At 36.2% G+C, this 19,665-nt stretch overlaps 2 protein-coding genes across 5 annotated transcripts in view; both read left to right on the top strand.

Moving 5' to 3' along the window:
- The window catches only part of LOC139152663 (E3 ubiquitin-protein ligase TRIM45-like), a 401,328-nt gene that overhangs the window by 105,300 nt on the left and 276,363 nt on the right, over positions 1–19,665 (top strand). The gene's annotated exons all lie outside the window — the stretch shown is intronic.
- The window catches only part of LOC139152655 (ras GTPase-activating protein nGAP-like), a 160,114-nt gene that overhangs the window by 21,039 nt on the left and 119,410 nt on the right, over positions 1–19,665 (top strand). Inside the window, exon 1 of one of the 4 annotated variants that reach the window (XM_070725930.1) lies at positions 466–711. The exons of the other annotated variants lie outside the window; for them this stretch is intronic. The gene's annotated coding sequence lies outside the window, so the exon portion shown is untranslated. Of the gene's footprint in view, positions 1–465; positions 712–19,665 lie in introns of those variants that run through there. 4 annotated transcript variants of the gene reach the window in all.

Below are 19,665 nucleotides of genomic sequence, written 5' to 3'. Positions count from 1 at the left end.
AAGGGTATTGAATATTTCAAGATTTCTCTGCTGTGAAGAGTAACGCTTGCAATGGGAGAGTTGTCAAAGGAAATGAGTATAGATACTGAGGTCTGTCTGTCGTGAAATTGATGTTATTGATTTTCTTTAGAACAGAGTGTGTTTAAACATTTACATAACAGTCGCGTTTTGCGATGATCCCGCCCAACCATTTGACGTGCAGACTGACCCAGATTGCCTTGGAACAGTCCACTGTGAAGATAAAAAGTTCTGAAATGACTTAATACAATCTACAAGTTGATAAGTTTTAAACATAGCACTTTTTATGATGAAGTATTTCCGGGCTATAAATCAGTGCAGTGACCATACCTTTATTTGGAGTAAACCCAAATATGGAGAGTTTAGAGCATGCTGTCACCCCCGCTGATATAATGGTAGAGTCTGGACAGCTCACTGCCCTCATGTGGCTTCTGCAGCAGCTGTGCAACTTCTGACCCAAGTGATGTGAGTGTGCCATCACAGCATCAGGGATAGTTTCCAGCACTTCCTCAGCTACTTCCAGCCAGGGAATTTTTTCCACATTGCAAAGAGAGTGACTAAACAATCTGCTGAGGACCAGCACTGTTACTGGACTGGTTTTGCTTATTGGTGGGTTGGTCGGTTGTGGATTGGTATAATACCTGACAGACCATTCAAGATACTATAGACACGTCATACCGATACAACGACAAGGTATGTATGTGTGTTAGTCTGGTGTATTGAACGTTCCCCTCATCGGAATATCCATTAACTCATAACAGTGGATTGAATTCAGGACTGAATTTATGTTTGGTCAAGTTTGCACACTTTTACAGACTAGTTTGTCACTGAAATAGTACGAATGCCATTACATACACTATTCACTACCAAGTGCACAACATGTAAAATAGGCTTTCCTCAAATCATGGTCTGACTTTGCAATCGCACCGCCGGATGGTCTCCTTGCATCTTGTATGTGTACCGCCAGCCTTTCTCACTGCAGGCACTGAAGGAACAAACAGCCTACTGGGGTTTTTCTAATGGACTCCCACCAAGACACAGGATATTGATGACATCACATCTTCTGATTAGCAATCCAAGCTTGTGTTGATACTCACAGAAACAAGACAGTCAGCCATGGATGTGGATGGGGTCAGGAAACAAACTTAGCACATCATATCTTGGCCATACCTCTTCAAATTAGAAAATATAACGTGCCATTCATTGTATGCGTTTTGATTTTCCTCTGTTGGAACATTTAAAAGTTATTTATGTTCTGTAAATATTTAGTATTATTGCTTTCATAAATTACCGCCCACCCTAGGTCTTTGATACATTCAGTGTTTACCTTTGTGATCAAGCTTTTTCTATTTCAATAACCTAGCTCTAAATGAAAGTATACCTTCTCAGCATTTAGCAAAATATGGAAAGTTTTCTCAATAATGGTAGGGTTTATGAAACGGCATTTTGCTTATCATAGGAATCTTGGTTTGTTAGGCTGAAGCTGTATAGGTGTGCATTGCGTTTTATGAGATTTCACTGAAACCATTTCAGTAATTGCAACCATTTTCCCATATAACTACCGAGGGTAATTTCAGCGGTAATATCTGTTACAATAGTGTTGAGCGTTAGACCAGGACTGAGATATAAGAAAAAGAGTAATCACAAAGACAAACATTGAGCTGTCATATTATTTACATTAATGACTAATCTAGAATCCAATAAGTCATTGCTCATTTGCAATAGCTTTTGGCTCAACATTTGAGATATACTGCAAACACCGTCTTACAGATACAACGATGTTGCCAGGTTAAAAATGCTGTTGATGTACAGCATTATGAGCAATTCTGTATAGATTTGTTTGAGTAATACAGTCACGTGCTGATTCCATGACTTTTTTCACCAGCTGAATATTGCCTGTCAAGGTAAAGGTCACAAAATACCATTGTTTATGTCCGTTGCTAAAGGACAGCAATGAACTTTGGCATTTCCTTTAAGACCAGGCCAGTGCAGCCTAATGGACGCTAGAATAAAACACATTCTGTGACACTAATAGCCAGTTAGCTGTTCACAAACATTGCAATTACTGGTGGGCAATGTCCAATATATATACACACCATACGTCAAATGCACCGACAATCTCAGAAACAATAATTACTTTCAAAAATTTAATGCCATGAACAATGCTATGGTCAGAAATAAGAAGCCATAATTGATATTTTGGATTGAACCAGCATACACAGAAATACAATAATTTTTAAAATGCCACTTTGTTTCCATGGTTTTTGCATTCTAAAAGTGACCTTTATTATGATTCTTTCATTCTGAAACTACTTCAGTATGAATCTGTAAAATTCAGTCACCCCGATCGACTAACACAGTTAAATTTCCCGAGGGTATGCATTGATATTTATTATTTATCCGGCACTTTCCTCCTTGAATCGTATGTTTGTAACTCTGGTTATCACAATAAAGCAAAATGTTCAATCCATTCATGGGATTTACAAGCCTCAGGAAACAGTGATTTGTTTTTATAGAAAGAAAGAATGTATGTAAGCCATTTCTTAGTGTAGCATTCCCAATGACAGTGTAAAGCCTCTATTTTCATCGAAATTTTTCAGAGAAAAAGACAAAATGACCATAAATTTGATAGCACCTTCATCATTGGTGTTGAAGACAAAATGACCATAAATGTTATATCGCCTTCATCATTGGTTTTAGCGTACTTCAAAAGCAAACATGATCACTCTACTGTTTGAGTGTGACAGAGCCATACATGAAATAAATTAAATCCAGGATTATTTTAATGTGGTCTTAAATTTGATAGCATGCATTAACTTTGATGATTTCACAAGAAACTCATATTCAGGTAGCACTTTTTAAACGTGGTATGCATAGAGTAAAGTAGCCAGGTACAATCTCAGTTCTTGGTGGTTTTATGTTTTATTGCAAGCTACAAAGAGTGATGTATGCAAAGTTAGCTGAAGGGAATGACTATGCCATTTGAGACAACTGTCTACTTCTGGGAGATTATAAGGCGCAGTCAGACAGTTATCCATCTGTCACTCTTGTCATGTGGAAACTACTTTGCATTGTCTTGGCAGTGGAGTTTGATGACATTGGTGTTTACATTTGAGTCCCCTGGTATTATGCGAAGCAATCCCTTTGTCCATGCTGGTGGGCAAGTCTTCCCTGACTTGTAAACAGGAATTACACGGCCCATCATTAGTGTGCGATTAACACAGCGCTGTGTAGTTGTGTCGCATTTATAGTGTGATTGCAACCAAGTCTGCATTGCAAAGTGCTTCGCAAACTTTGTATCTGTTCAGCTTCTCAAGGTATGACATGTCCTGGTATTTTGTGAGGGATATCCCAGGTCTTTCACTGAGAAGGATTTTTTTTGTAGGGGAATGGTGCAACTTGTCACAATGCAATGTGAAAGGGGATGTTAATCCATTAGATAAATGTTTCCTTTCACTGCTCAAGGACAACCAGCTGACAGATTGCGCCTCACAGACTGCCAGATAGACTGCAAGATAATGGATCTTTGTAAAATTGGGAAAATCACGTTCCGAAACTGCCTTTACCATTAAGTAATACTGTCTTATAAAATTTCTGAAATATGAAACCCCTCGAGTTTACCGCTGACTTAAAAATATTTACTGATGAAGTCACTTCAGTATTTACTGATGTAGTCACTTTGATAAGACAAACATTCATTAACGCCGATTGACATTCTTTTTCATAAATATACATAAATTTGTACATAAATCTACATATGATAGAGAAAAACAACATGAACCCAATGTGAATTTTATGCAGCCAAAATATTTGTTGTCTTGAAAAGTTTGACATTGCGTTGCAGAGTTTGTAAGCTTTTTTCCTTTTCTTTTTGCTTGTTATGCAGTACGTTATGGAGGACTGACTTTGTTTAGGGGATTTGCACCTGTTTGGTTATCCGATCCTATGTAGGCGCTTTTTTAGCTACTATAGACTATAGTCTATAGAAGCTATTGGGATGGGTATCCGTCCGGCGTCCGTCGTCATGTATGTATGTATGTATGTATGTATGTATGTATGTATGTATGTATGTATGTCCGTTTGTGAGGCGTCCGTCCACTCAAATATCTTGAGAACCGCAGTACTTACTGATTCGATATTTGTTGTGTAGATTAAAAATATGATTTTGAGAAACTATTTTTTTTAATTTTTTGATATTGTTGAAAATAGGCAAATTAATGCCAAAAAAGGTGTTTTTGATAAAAAATCTTCTTCTTCATAACCGCTGGTCAGACAGCTTTGTTATTTGGTATACAGGTCCCTAGGGGTAACCCAACTTAGATTTGTTCAACTTGTGATGAAATATGCAAATGTGTATTTTTAAGGAATTTTTTGGTAATTTTTGGTCAAAATTTGACTTGCATTGTATGTAATTCTTGTACTGTATAAACCCTATCAATTCACCCAGAAAAATAATTAATATGATTTTAAATAATTGAATTAATTAGGAAATCATCAAAGCCAAAATAATTTTTATGTAGAATTATCAGAAAGTTCAACCTTTTTTGACAGTTCATAGTGAAATGCTTACCATCTTGGAGGATTAAAACATGTAAAGGCAACTTTCCTGAATCCCAACTTTGACATATTCTGAACCGTCATTTATTGTGCCCTGTATGTTATCTAAAAGAAATTGCTCAAAATAGTCAATAGAGTTTAGAGATAGAGAAAGTTCTAATTTCCATTTATGGTTGACTTGGTAAGGATAAAATAAAATTACTTTTTGAGGAAAAAATAGAGTGGTCAATTAAAAGAGTGGTCAAAGTGATAGGGTTTTTATGGTAAAGCTTGGCTGTAAGATTCCTCATGTGCTATTTATAGCAATTGTGCAATCTGTGTAAACAGTGCAATGAAAGTTACATGATTCCTTATAATGCTTTTGATGACCTTGAACTTCTTAAGTTTCAAACATTTGTCTCTTCAGTGTGCTTTCTCTGAGTATGTACAGTCTCAACTTATTCAACAGAACTCACTTACAATGTTAATGAAAGATATCCACCTTCTTCATCAATACATGTGTCACAAAAGGTTATTCTCTACATATTACACAGCAGAGCTCTGTCAACTGTTGAGTTGCTTGTTTTTTCAAAACCGCTGGTCAGACAGCTTAACATTTGGTTTACATGTCCCTAGGATGACCTATTAAAGTGAGATAATTTCATACAGTCAGGAAATACTTAATTTTGTATCCATGTCTATTGTAGCTTCAGGGACTTTGGCCCTATGTTTTTTTTTCAGTTTACTTTGGATAAATCTTAATAATTTAAATAAAAAAACGTAAAGTTGATGGCGTGAAAAATTGCAATAGTGCTATGAATGAGCGCTGTGGTTGCATGGAGAGAGATGACATTCTGGCCAAATATCTAAATAGTTGTTTCAGTCACACACAATAAAGCATCCACTTTCACTGTGTGTAGATGTACCTTTTTCTGCAGATAATGACAATTTTTGAATACCAAGAAGTCTCAAAATATCATATTATGACCCCAACCCTTCAATTATTCAAATGAAAATTTCTCAATATGTTGTATGGTCAAAATTCATGAAGTGAGCAGAAAACGTCGAGTGAGGAAAGCAGCAGAGGCAAAGATGATGTCTGACGCATTCAGCATCAAACACATGTGTGCCAACTCACACACCTATACCCAATGGATGTCCATTGGGATTATGTTGACATCACCAGTGCAGTCACAGATCACATGTACATAAACGAGACACTTAATGAATATAGTTGACCTTTTAAACAGCAGCTCGGCATTCAAGTGAACCTACTTTGTGGTATTTCTGAGAATGTTTAAGCTTTACACATGCTTCAGCATAAATTAATCCCTTGGTTTACGGTGCGAATGTAAAATTCATATTGGTTTACGTGGCAATAGGACACAGCTGCAGTACACTGTAACAGGTAATGTACTAATACAATAGGTGTGTATCTTTGAGAGCTGGATCACTACAGTGGTAAAACATAGCAATATTATTTATTGTTTGTTTGTTTGTCTGTTTACTTATTTATTTATTTATTTATTTATATTCATTTATTTATTGTTTTTGTAGTTCACGCTTTTGTTTACATACCAAATTATAGTATAGTTACTCCCAGCAGAGGTACACACTTGTCTCCATGGAACATATTAACTGGAGAACTGCTCATCATCACTTGATCTTTCTCTAATTACAGCTAAGGGATTCTGGGAGCTTTTCCAAATTGTTTAAATAGTCTCATGATTTCAATCAGGCTTTGCCAAGGCTCAGTGACTGCTCGGTTTCTGGCAAATCTCCAGCAGTTTCTCAGTGTGGAGGAAAGTGTGGTAAGTTTTTGTCCTGTTACTTCGAAAAAAAGGATTATCCCCAGATCCAAATTATGTGTAGTTGAGTGGTTGCTGTAAATTGTAAATCTATGAGTTTTAAAGCTCAGTATAGATTCTTCACTGTGCACTAGACTTGTGATTTGGCATACAGACAAGAATACTTTGTCTCCAATACAGGACAAAGATTCCCGAAATACGTGCTCTCAACAGAGCAATTTACAGCTGGCTATCTGGGACAGAGGCCTGGACATTGATTTCCAAAATATGCACACTTCACAGCGCAATTTACAGCTCGCAATCTGCGACAGAGGTCTGGAGAGAGTTCGTTTTGTTGTGATGCTTCTTCCTGCTAAAGTGGTTCCTCAAAGAGTGTTTTGGTGGATTTTATGCATGAATAGTGCATATCTGGGCATGGAGAAGTATCTTGACATTCGTGAAAAAAAAAGTATTACGGTTGCTTGACTCTCTCAATGAAAAATATGTTGCAACTTCGGCCCAACTTTGTCCCCTGCTGTGCTCATTTTGAAGGAGAAATTCACAGTGTCTGTGGTAGTGCTGGTATTAAATCCAGCGTCATCCAATCTTTAATCTTTGCACACACACACACACACACACACACACACACACACACACACACACACACACACATACTCGTTTTTAGAAATGCTGCGGACGTAGAATACTAACATATCTTCAACCAATCAGGCATGAGGTTCTCTCACATTCAACTCAGTGAAACTCCATTTCTTCAGTGAAATTGAAAACATTCACCTACGTGTACATGTACTATGCTTCCCTGCATCTTATGTCAACTTGAAAAAGCTGCATGTACTCAGTTTGTGATCAAGATGAGATATTCCTCTCACATACTTGCACACATTATCGGTTCAACACTGGAAACTTCCACATATGTGAATCTTTTCAACGATTTACGAACAATTAAACCCACTTTGCTATAAGCTGTTCAGTTCTACAGCTTCTAAGTGCAGTAAATTTTTCCATTCATGACTGTGCGTATGTACAAGGGTGGCATTTCGTATGCTGCATGCAGATTTTAGCTTCAGGCCCAGCATTTTACCGATGTTATTCTTTCGTTACTGAATATGTCCAGATTAGAATTTTCCACAGACAGATTTGATTGACAAGTGATTTCTATACACACATACCCTGTAAAACAATGCCATCTGTCGCCCAATATGGCATGTTTTTTTTTGGTATTCTGCAGGACTTTACCTATGCTGTACTGATGGCCTTTTAATCTGTTGTTTGGAATGTTACACCTCAATTTAGTTGGAGAAGCCTTGAGTGACCATATGCATGCAATCATTGTCTGATGTGTGTGTGTGTGGTACATACCCTTTAATAGTCAAGCAGAGGCAAAAAAATAATCATGTATGAATGTAAATAATGACTACTTCCAGCTTCAAGTGGCATTCAACGAGGAAAAGTAGGCCTCTTGTAGTTCTGAGGGATGTGTGCATGGTTGTGGCCATAGTTCTCACGGATTAAAACCACAGTGACGACTCCATGTTTATCAGTTGCCCAGGAAGTATATATGCATCACTGACTGAGAAAATCCAACAGTCGTTGAAGCAAATTAAAATGAGCAACCACATGAGCAGTGATTTGTTTGGGTATTAAACTAAATATCAAATGCTAGCAAGGTCCACTTCCTCAGTTGTAAGTACTATTCTTCATGGATTAGAGAAATACCACGACTGAAAGGTATAAAATTCCTTTTCTACAAGATTTGTGAAAGGGAAAATGTTTAGTTACTGTCACGTGTATGTGTTGACTACTGGCAAGAGGCATTTTCAGGCGTGTTATAAGGAGTAGCATTTTCTCCTTAATCTATGCAGTCAACAGTTGTGTTTTTGTGATCATATATAGGTAGAAGTAGCTGAAACTTGTGATTAATTTTTACATTACTCTTGTTTTTAACCCTTTCACCACCATGGTTTGTCCCAAATCCATTGTTTTCTATGGTAAAGTTGGACCTGTACATAGGGAACTGGGGATGAAAGGGTTAATGTCACCGATCCGACAGTTTCTCATTCTACTCCCCAAAGATACACTGTATTCAGCTTGCTAACCCAGTCTGTACATGTGTAGACTTAGACTCTCTCACAGCCCCTTCGTTCTACGCAGTTATGCGCCCTCAACGGTATTTCTAACAAGCGCGCTCACTGAGCCAGCTGTGTATATAGCGTAGCGGCTCGCCGAGCTTCGCTCGGCTCACCTTCTGAGGGCGGTATTATGGTCAGAGGTGAAGCAGGCAAGGGGCTGTGAGAGAGTCTAGTGTAGACTGTGCTGTTATTGTTGACGAGTTAATTCTGGTCCGGACTAGAATTCCAATGTAAACAATAACACTCAATTCTACAGGCTTCGATGCTGACAAACTAAAGTAGTGGGTGTTTCAGCATGCTTCTGAGAATAAAACAATAATTGCAATTGACATACAAAACAAAAATAGTGAAAAAAATCATCAAAAGTTACTTCTGACCCATTCAAGTTTATCCGTAATGTTTCTGTTGATGATATAATTACTACATGTAACCATCACTTTGAGAATTCCAAATTATCATCCTTTCTTGTATTTAAGGTAGAACGCACCTCGGGGACAGACATTCGGACTCTCAAACTTTTACAATTCTCTTCTGATATACCACATGTGGGGGTTCATTTTAAAGCTCTTGGTGAAAGAAAACTTTTCATCGGCATAATTTTTTCGAAATTTGAAAATTTTTATTTTTCTCCATAGAGTTAACACAGGGATGGCGGCCATTTTGAATTTCTAATATCGGTAAATCTTGGGTAATTTGTTTCTCTAGTACCAAACTTTGCACGGTGACCCCCTATTTTTATTCTTGATTTTGAAAGAGAATTATTTAAAGATCCCTTGATGAAAGTTAGAGCAAAAGTTTAAGTCTTTCACCTTCGAGGTGCATACTACCTTAATGTTGTCATCTAGATTGACAGAGATAATCTTGATCTCTAATCACTAAGTGTTTTTTTTCCTGCATCTGACTTTTATCTCCCAATCCCATGGCAATACACATGTTGATTTTATTAAGGTAATGTTACCAACTTATCTTTGATTTCAGTATGTCAGGTTTACCTAGTACTTGCCAATTAAGCGCAGACCCTGTTCAACAAAAGAAAATCTTTTTAGTCAAATCTCTTTTCCCATAGCTGTTGCAATCATTTTCAATCAGGCTTTTATCAGAAAATAGAAAAATGAAAATACAAGGTAAGCAAAGCCATAAATAAATCAAACAGATTTACAGTGAAGAATAAATTCAGCAAGTAGAGAATCGTGAGAATATAGAACATTTATTTCTCTATTGAATGCTGCATTTGTGTTGTAGCCCATTTCAATTTTAACAGGCAGAAATTAACAGAACTTAAATTTATGTAAACCATTGAAATGTACCATTAGCACTCTCAGGGCATTACTGAATTTGAATATAAGGAGATATACACCTGTGACATTGTGTTGCTTATTCACAAACACTTGGTTCTCAGCACCCTTGATGATTGTTTGATTGTTGCTTCTCTGTCTCCAATAATTCAATATATCATCCTTCAAATGCAATATTTGACTCACATTACTACAGTCAAAGAATGCAATATACTGTGTCTCAATTGTGTTAATTCAAAACCCTCATCAAGCAGGTGTGTATATACAGCCACATCCTGGCCTTTGACCATGGTTTAGCCATATTAATTACTGGATACCTTACACAAACCATGTGCAGCAAGGATAGGAGATTCATCCAGTCTGTTCTAACACTCTGCGATTGCAATACCATCTTCATGGTTAACCCAATATTTATATTCCCTTGGGCACAACTCATGGACTCTGTCTGTCAACATATATCCACAACATTGAAATCTCATGTGCATCATTAGCAGCGGGAATCTCGACCTCAAGTCCAAAATAGTCTGTCCTGTTCTGATGGCTAGCTGTTGGCCAGCCAAGAATGTGGCCGTAGCAGTCGTCCTTGCCTGCTCCCAGTCAGAGGCAGTTTGATCTAGGCGGCTAAACTTCCTCTAAACTTATTCAGTTTGGCAGAAGAAAATAGGGCTGTGATTTCCCTGGAGTATTTGCTGACGAAAGGCAATTGCTACTGTGATGTAGCAGGTACAACTCTTGACAAGGAAAGGGATTGCCTTCAGTGCCTTCCAGCTAAATCTTCAAGGAATCTGATATTCTTCTTCCAGCAATGCAATTGTGTCACTGGCACGTATGGCTTCTTTTATCGGCATAATGGTTGATGGAAATTGTAAAAAACACAACAATCCATTTATAACATTGTCAGGATCACTCAGTAAATCTAGGCTAAAACGTTTTCAACAGTTTTTTTTGTAAAGAATATGGATACTGAAAGCTTACATTTACGGCAAGATAAAACTTCCAGGGGCCCAGCCTTCCATAATCGTGACATCTTTACAGACCCAGTCGTATATCGGTTGCATGTACATGAATGTTGTAATGTATATCAGAGCATAACATTAATAAATCTAATATTACGGTATAAATGACTAGTATTTTCCCAAAACATGGATAATATTAATCTGGAGTGTCAAATCAAAGACAATGTAACAATGTCTTGGCTTTATTTATCACTAATTCGTAATGAATAATCTTTGCCAATTTATGTTTGTATCTGGTAATATTTAGTCAGTAAAACTACAGAAAATCAAAGTTTACTGTAACCAGACATTATTTTGGGGCTAACTCATGTGTTTACTCGTGCTGTATTGTGATAGAGACTGTATAAGGCTTCATATTTTTCATTTCTGCGAAATATTGCCCATAATAAGAATGATACAATTGAATGAACACAGATGGGGTGCATAATTACAATTTACCATGGCAACATAAGTGAAGCGTAAACTTGACGCAGTTTGGCACAACATCCATTGCACTGAAAATTCAAATTATATGATCACATTTCTAAAATATTCAACTACTAAGCAGAAAATAATTACCACAGTTACGCATTCAATTTCATGTTTATTTCCCCTCAAGGTATTGCTATTTCTGGCAATGTGTGTAGTTATTCACTTACTGGAAAACTAGATTTTTAGATGAAATATGATTTTAAAATTTGGCCACGATTATATCTTGCATTTACATATACATATACTTTGTGATATTTTCCCAACCATATTGATGCATAGGTAATGAGTGTTGTGTAGTGGTATGTGACGCACGCAAATTGATTGTGTGTGACAAGAGTTGCTTTTATTACAGCTCTATGCAGCTAGTCACGCTATCTTTCACAGTAGTCATCATTCCATATTGTTGGAGAGTGCCACCACTGGCCGCAGTTAAATATTAATACCTTTTTTGCTCACGTGTTTACACACGTGAGCATATGTCCCAGCGATGTCTGTCTGTCTGTCTGTCTGTCTGTCTGTCTGTTGGTCCGATATCTCAAACACGGCCAGTCAGATCAGAATTAAATTTGGTACATATATTCAGTTAGCAAATGGCAAGAACTGATTAGTTTTTGGTGGGTGTGGCTTACATACTTTTTACTCATTTGCATAATTAATGATTTTAGAGAAAACTGAGATACATTAAAAACGACTACACACAATTTGATGAGATTTGCTACAAATGTTGATCACACCAAGATATATCAGCAGTAGGACCCATTAAGGGGTTACATGAAAGATAGTTGCTAATTTGCATATTTAATGAACTTTGCTAATTAGGGATATATATTTGAATTGACTGGACCAACGTTGATGAAACTTGCTACATGTATTTGGAGCTACTATGATACAACATTTTTGAAAGTCTCTAAGCATTTTTACTTCAGCCAATTCCGAATTTGCATATTTAATGAACTTTCCCAATTAGGGATATATCTGAATTAACTTGATTGTAGTTGTTGAAACTTGCTATATACATCAAAGATACTGTGATATAACATTATTGAAAGTCAAAAGACATTTTTACTTCAGCCAATTCCTAATTTGCATATTAAATGAGTTTTCATAATTAGGGATATTTATCTGAATTTACTTGATCAAAATTGATGAAACTTGCTATGTACATTAAAGACACTATAATACAATATTATTGAAAGTCATTAAGCATTTTCTCTTCAGCCAATTCCGAATTTGCATATTTAATGAACTTTCTTAATTAGAGATATATATCTGAATTGACTTGACCAAAGTTGACAAAACTTGCTACATATATTGCAGATACCATGATACAAAATTATTGACAATCATTAAGCATTTTTACTTAAGTCAATTCCTAATTTACATATTTAATGAACTTTGCGTATTAGGGATATATACTGGGATTGACTTGATCAAAGTTGGCAAAACATGCTATGTACATTGATGATTATACCTGGTTAAAACAATATCGAAAGTCATTTCACATTGTCATGTCAGCTAATTTATAATTTGCATATCAAATGAGCTTTCACAGCTCGGCATATGTGGCTTGAAGGACTTGGCCAACGGTAATTACAATTGCTATATAAAATGGTGATACAATGACAGCAGTCAAAGAACTTTGATATTTTTATTTCAGCTAATTCATGACGTTTTAGAATTAATCGGCGGTGATTATTGTCCATTATGTTGATCATAATACTTTCAATGAAGTTGCAAACATGTGGCAAAGGTTCAAATTTACACATAACTACAATATATAATGAAACACGTGAGCATTTTCAGTTTATATCTGGTTAGATATGAGAAGATGTGATTTGCTACAAAAATGTGATGTCTATAGACTTACTTCAAGAGGAATATGACAAAACTTACAAAATAAAAAAGTTTTCACATTCGTATTTATAAATTGTGTGCCAACATATGTACATGTACGTACTTTACAAATCAAACTACAAATCACAATCTCTGAACACGAATTGTTGATAGCTGATTGATTACATCTGTCAAAATGCAGGAAGATATTAATTTTAAATCGTTAAATATTTATAGTTTTGATATTTTATTTAAAGGGAAAGTACCTATTTCATTTGTTGTATTTTTATGTACCCAGTGAAAATTTATATACTTTCAAAGTTCCATAAAACCAACTATGAATTCAAATATTGTTAAGGTAGAACGCACCTCGGGGACAGACATTCGGACTCTCAAACTTTTACAATTCTATTCTGATATACCACATGTGGGGGTTCATTTTAAAGCTCTTGGTGAAAGAAAACTTTTCACCGTCTTAGTTTTTCGAAATTCGAAAATTTTTATTTTTTCCCATAGAGTTAACACAGGGATGGCGGCCATTTTGAATTTCTAATATCGGTAAATCTTGGGTAAATTGTTTCTCTAGTACCAACATTTGCACGGTGACCCCCTATTTTTATTCTTGATTTTGAAAGAGAATGATTGAAAGATTCCTTGAGGAAAATTAGAGCAAAAGTTTAAGTCTTTCACCTTCGAGGTGCATACTACCTTAATGTTCGATGTGTTACGAGTTAAGAACAGTCAGCCTTCTAGGGTATTCTCTCTTTAGTGAATATGTATCTCTTGTAGGTACCAGAAATGGTACCATCACTCAGTTTCTTTGTACTGACATTCCGTACCATGCTTAGTTGTGTCAACCATTCGTTTACTCTGCCTCAAGTCACTGAATAAAGTAACCTTTAATGTGATAAAAATAAAGTAGTGTTGTTTCTCTTAAATGATTCAGTATAATAGCTGTAATTTTGATCATATTTTCATTATTTTGGTTTTATAAAAATATATGTTTCTTTTTTTCTGCCTAAGGTTTGTTAAAATATAAAGTATTGTTATTGCCAACACAGCACTTTGTTTGTAACATGCAACGTTATTGTTGACAAATGAATTCTAGTTGGATTAAAACTCAGTTATCAACAATAAAATTGGACATGACACATAAACTCTGTGTGCTGATAAGTTGAACATATGGTATTTCAATGTGGGTTTGGAACTTTTAGGAGGAGAAACTGTATTTCTGCCAACAGAATATTATGGAGTGTACATCAAAACTTACAGCTAATGGAACGTTAAGGACTCCTTGATTATTTCCAAAATTCAAACCATTCATACATCTCATTACAATGATTTTGCAATTTTTATCATGTTCAAAAGATCGTAGACCACTTGCTTTAAACACTTTGTGTATATCCCAACACTTTGTGTATATCTCAATGCTACAATATATATATATATGCGAGGCACTATTTCTTGGTTAATAATCTGTGTATTGGCAAGACACATAACAAATTCAGTTTGCCTTTGAAGATCCTTAGAAGATGGAAAGTTATAGTCAGGGGATCTGGAATGATAAAAACTTGCAGAACTATTTTATTAGCACGCTGTTGATGTACCTCATCCTCGTGACATGACCTTTAACCTCTGACCTTGCCATAATCACCACCAGCTTTCACCACTGATGTTGTCTGTGTTTAATAGCTCAAACTGTATCAGAAAATGAATATATATAAACACATATATATTAATTCTTAGGAAATATTTCTACCAAGGTAGACGAAACTTAAGAGAAATGTAAAATTTGATGATGTTTCTGATACAGAAAGGGCAACCAAACTTCATCTTCTATGGCTTTCTTCATCACCCTGAAACTGATGTACAAGATTGGAAGCAGCCTTGAAAGAATGTGTTGTGAAACTTGTATATTCCATGCAAAGTGCTTTACACTTCATTTGTTGCAATTAATCCTGGAATCTGATTCATTCTCTGTTGTGATTGCAAATTTTCTCTAGAAGAATTTTGGCATCTCAAGTTCCCTGAAGGGAAAAAAGCAGTAAAATATCATGATCAGATTGAAACTTTCAAAACTTTAAGTGATGCATGCAGCTGTACCATTATTGACTAACGTTGTCAGTGAAAATTCATGGCCTTAATAGTAATTTATTCCAAAATTGGAGTCAAATCTTCACCTTAAAATGCAACATTATCAGATGATGTCTTCAAAATGTACTACACTAAATATCATAGATGTATGGCCATTAATTACGATAATTAAAATCTAAATAATTATTTGATATGTAACATTTTCCAGCTCTCGCAAAAGGTTAGAAGAAATCCTGTATGAATTACTCGGTTGTACAAGTTTGTGAGATCTGACATTCCATGGTAAATTTCCAAATCTGCAGCACGTCTTGAAGGTCACCTGTGCTTCTCAAGTAAATACCCAAATCCCAAAGAGTATGCATCCAAGGCTGACCTTACTGTCATCACCAATGGTATCAATACATTGAAATATGGCAGATGTAAATTGTAAAACTGTATGGGTTCCCATAAACTCCCAAGGTAAAAAACCACTCAAGAGATCCACAAAACCATACGCAGCTGCCTTATGGATTGATTACATAACCCTAGAAACTAAAATCCTATTAAAATTTCACATGTTAAATTTACTAAAAGTTAGTTCCCAGGTATGCGTATTTTGAGCACTGCCACATCTGAGAATATTATCATTCAGAAGGTATCCCTGGCCAGAGCAAGAGGTTTGAACGAAGAGGCTATGATAGGTCAGTGATCTACAACACTTTCCCTTCCTCTCCATGTCATAGAATATTCCTAAGTAAAGGTAGAATTAATCTCAGGAACAGATATACGAACTCTCAAATTTTTACAATACTTTTCTGGTCTAGCTGTTAGTGTGAGCTCATTTTGAAGCTCTTAGAACAAATGAACTTTTCACTGTCTTATTTCAATGAAAATCAAAAATGCAATTTTTTTTCATAGAATTAACACAGAGATGGCAGCCATTTTTAATTTCAAATATTGGTTAATTTTGGGTAATTGGCTTCTGTAGTACCAAACTTTGCTCAGTGACCTGTAATGTGCATTTTTGATTTCTAAAAAAAATGATTGAAAGTTTTAGCAAAAGTTTCAGTCTTTCAGGTTTGAGGTGACACAACCCTAACATCACCAGACTATTAAGGCAACTACCTATATGTGTAAACAGTTCCTCAGGGCCTCACATTCAGCAAATCTGCAGACCCAATACAAGTCCTCACAGCGTTGTGATCTCTCCGGGACCTTTCTCATAAAGTGAATTTATCAAGCTTTACAGGATATAGTTCTGCATGCTATGACGTAAATGGATAACTGTGCCCAGACTTCATGTCAATTTGTTTAAGACAAACTTCTTAAAGAACTGTAATATAATCTCAATACAGAGTCTTAAGAGATTATGTTCAATTGAGGTAAGTTTCTAAATTCATAAATTTGCAGAAATAATTATGCAAGTACAGAGTGGAATTATTGACTGTCTTGATAAATTCCACATGAATATGGAACAAGATATTTGATGTACTGCATGCTTGCATGAATGTTAGGGGACTGCCAGTACATTTGTAGTCTAGAACCTCACCAGAGTTTTTTTTTTGCCTTCAGAGATTTTTGGCCTTCGCCCATACGAAGGCCAGAAATCTCTGAAGACAAAAATACTCTGACGAGAGACTAGACTAGTACGTTTGGTACATCCTGAATAATTTTTCCAAATAATTTATGAAGTAAATCTTGTCGCCAGGATTTCCAAAATGATTATCTCAACAGCTGAATTAAAATGTAGCATAGTTTAGATGATACCTCACATTTGTCACACAGACACCCTTCACCACAGCAAGTGTGGTATAACTCCATTGATTTTGTGGCATGGTTGAATCTATTATGTGTGAAGGAGGTAGAAAAGTATTGATGGATGATCAACATAAACCTTGTGGAAACTTGTTGTGCAGTGAACAATGAACAATGATCTGAAAACTTATAAGAACAGAAAATGCAGAAAGATCTTTCTCGTCGTCTAGGTTTTATGGAATTCAGTGAATACTGGCAGTACATATGATAGTCTAGTCCCTTTGCAGGAGTATTTTTTTGCCTTCGGAGATTTTTGGCCTTTGCCCATACTCCAAAATCTCTGAAGGCAAAAAATACTCCAGCGAAGGGACTAGACTATACATGTGAATGAAAAAGGATGCTTGACATGAAACACGATAAAGGCTTGCAGATTGATTTGCCTTTGCTGATAGTGTTGTAGGTGAGACTCTGATCAAGACAGGTTAATGCTTGATTAAACTTCCAATCTGACACCTTGATAGAAAGGGTAGTATTGTAGTAATCAGGGATCTACGTGTAAGAGCTATTAAGGGAATATACGACACCTAATTCACTACCCAATGTTTGAAATCCTGATTGTATAGCTGTCTAACACCAGCTCATTAGATTACAGCCAGCCACAGATCACAGTGACCTAGAGAGTGAAATAATCCCCATTTATCACATGCAAGTCATGTCACATTGTTTACTCATCAAAGAACAGCACTTCTGAATTTTTTCAGCAGTTTTCTACATTCTAAGGGTTAATATACATTTCGTATTTTCAGGTAAATTGTTCAGTTTCGATATGTGGCACATACAAATAAATATGTAGGAATTTATGGAATACACAGAAACCAACATCATCTGTGTGCATTTCATTTCAAGGATGAAATATAATATTACTCTTCTTCAAAGTTCAAACTTCCAACACTAGGAAATAAATTAGCATCAAACTCACAGAGCAAATGTTCTGCGAAAGGTCACAGTGATATGTCAGATGTACTTTTGTACATATGCTAGTGAGTTATCTGTTTAATATGTATGAAAACAGATTCATATATCCCCCCTGAATGTACTTTCATTGAAGTCTCACACTTTGCAACCATGTCTCTCCCATTTCCTTAGCATTGGTATCACCCAGTCTCTTATACATTGTAACTTGACAGGTTTAGACCAAAGTATCATGATGTAGGACTATATGATGTCTTTGACAAGCCACTGACTCCATAAAATTCTCTCTGACGCAAGAAAGCATAATATACCTTGTATACTGGTACAGGGATGACGCACAGAATTTTCCGAAGAATCCTAAATTGCAGAGTTCAGAAATGCCATGAACCCAAGGGCCCACTGGCATACAGGAAGTGCTTAAAGGTGTCAGCACTCATGTTAAGTCCAATAATATACATGATGAAAAAATGAAATTAATTTCTCAGTATCCAAATGCAGTAGTTCAGTTTGCTAGATAGTAAAGTGTTTGTTATCTCAATCTACAGCCTTCGGTAACCTTTCACCTCATTTCCAATCCACGGAGATCCTACGTACAGTACTGTGCCATTGGACAACCATATAGGGTCACATCACTGAAAAGGTCAAGGGTCAAGTGTTCAGGGAGCTCCCAAGTAAAACGTACATGTAGAGGAAGGTTGGGGTGATGGACCTTTTCATGTGTATTCCTTGGTGTGAAATGACTGTTGATGGAGAGGGGCAATTCCTCTCAAAATTGCTCTGATGATGTAAAGGGTGCTGTCAGCTTTATTTGTTGTCCTGTTAAGTCTCTCCTCCAATAGATTGGCCAAAACCAAGTCTAGAATCTTGCATGTTACTCGTAATCTAAGGCTGTACAAAGTCCAACATGCCAGAGTGTAGCCAATTCCAAACCCAATTGTTCTCAATAGAATGTTTGTAGGTATCAACATCAATATCTTCTAGTGTTAATACAGCTGACCTGTTCCTTTGTTCAACTGTCAAAAAAGCAAGCTGGATTTGATGAAAAAAAGATGTACAACTTTTGAAAACCATGCCTAACTACTCAAAGATGCTCACCTTTTGAAAACCATACCAAACTACTCCAAGAATGCACAACTTATAAAAACCATGTATACTATTCAAAGATGCTCAATTTACAAAAATCATCATGCCTAACTACTCAAGATGTACAAGTGTATCAGTATAAACACAGAGTCATCTTAGAACTCTGTGGTGAACTTGACTTGACCTCACCATTGTAGCAGTATTTCTATGGTAACGGGGAAAGATCACAGTGTTTCCCATTTCCTGTCCCTTGACATCATTTGCAGCCTTCTGTTTTTGCTCCAAAGGCTTTGCTAATTAGTCTAGCCGTAGATGAAGTCCCCTGTGACATAATAGCCTTGCGTTAGCTACATCCAGATGTACGTGTACACCAATGAGAGCAATGTTAGCGCATTCACTTACCATAAACACCTTTCAACATATACCTTGGCTACTGGTCTGTGCTTCCAGCTTTGACAATTATACAGCTGTGTCTCTATACTGTCTAAAAATTGATCCTATTAAAATAGGCAGAAGTGTTACAATGGACGTTCTAGTTTCTCTTGTTGGCCCTTAGCTGCATTTTTTTAGTGAATGGTTGTGGATCAGTTCGGGAACTTGTTAGAAATTATGAACAATGGCTGTTTTATGAAAGTTTTGGTTTTTTTGTTGAAACCTGATGGACATTTATTACCAT

Source organism: Ptychodera flava, chromosome 16 (assembly GCF_041260155.1).
Source record: "Ptychodera flava strain L36383 chromosome 16, AS_Pfla_20210202, whole genome shotgun sequence".
Classification (NCBI taxonomy): Eukaryota; Metazoa; Hemichordata; class Enteropneusta; family Ptychoderidae; genus Ptychodera; species Ptychodera flava.
Note: the sequence above shows the minus strand (reverse complement) of the source record. Positions and strands in the feature narration are given on the sequence as shown.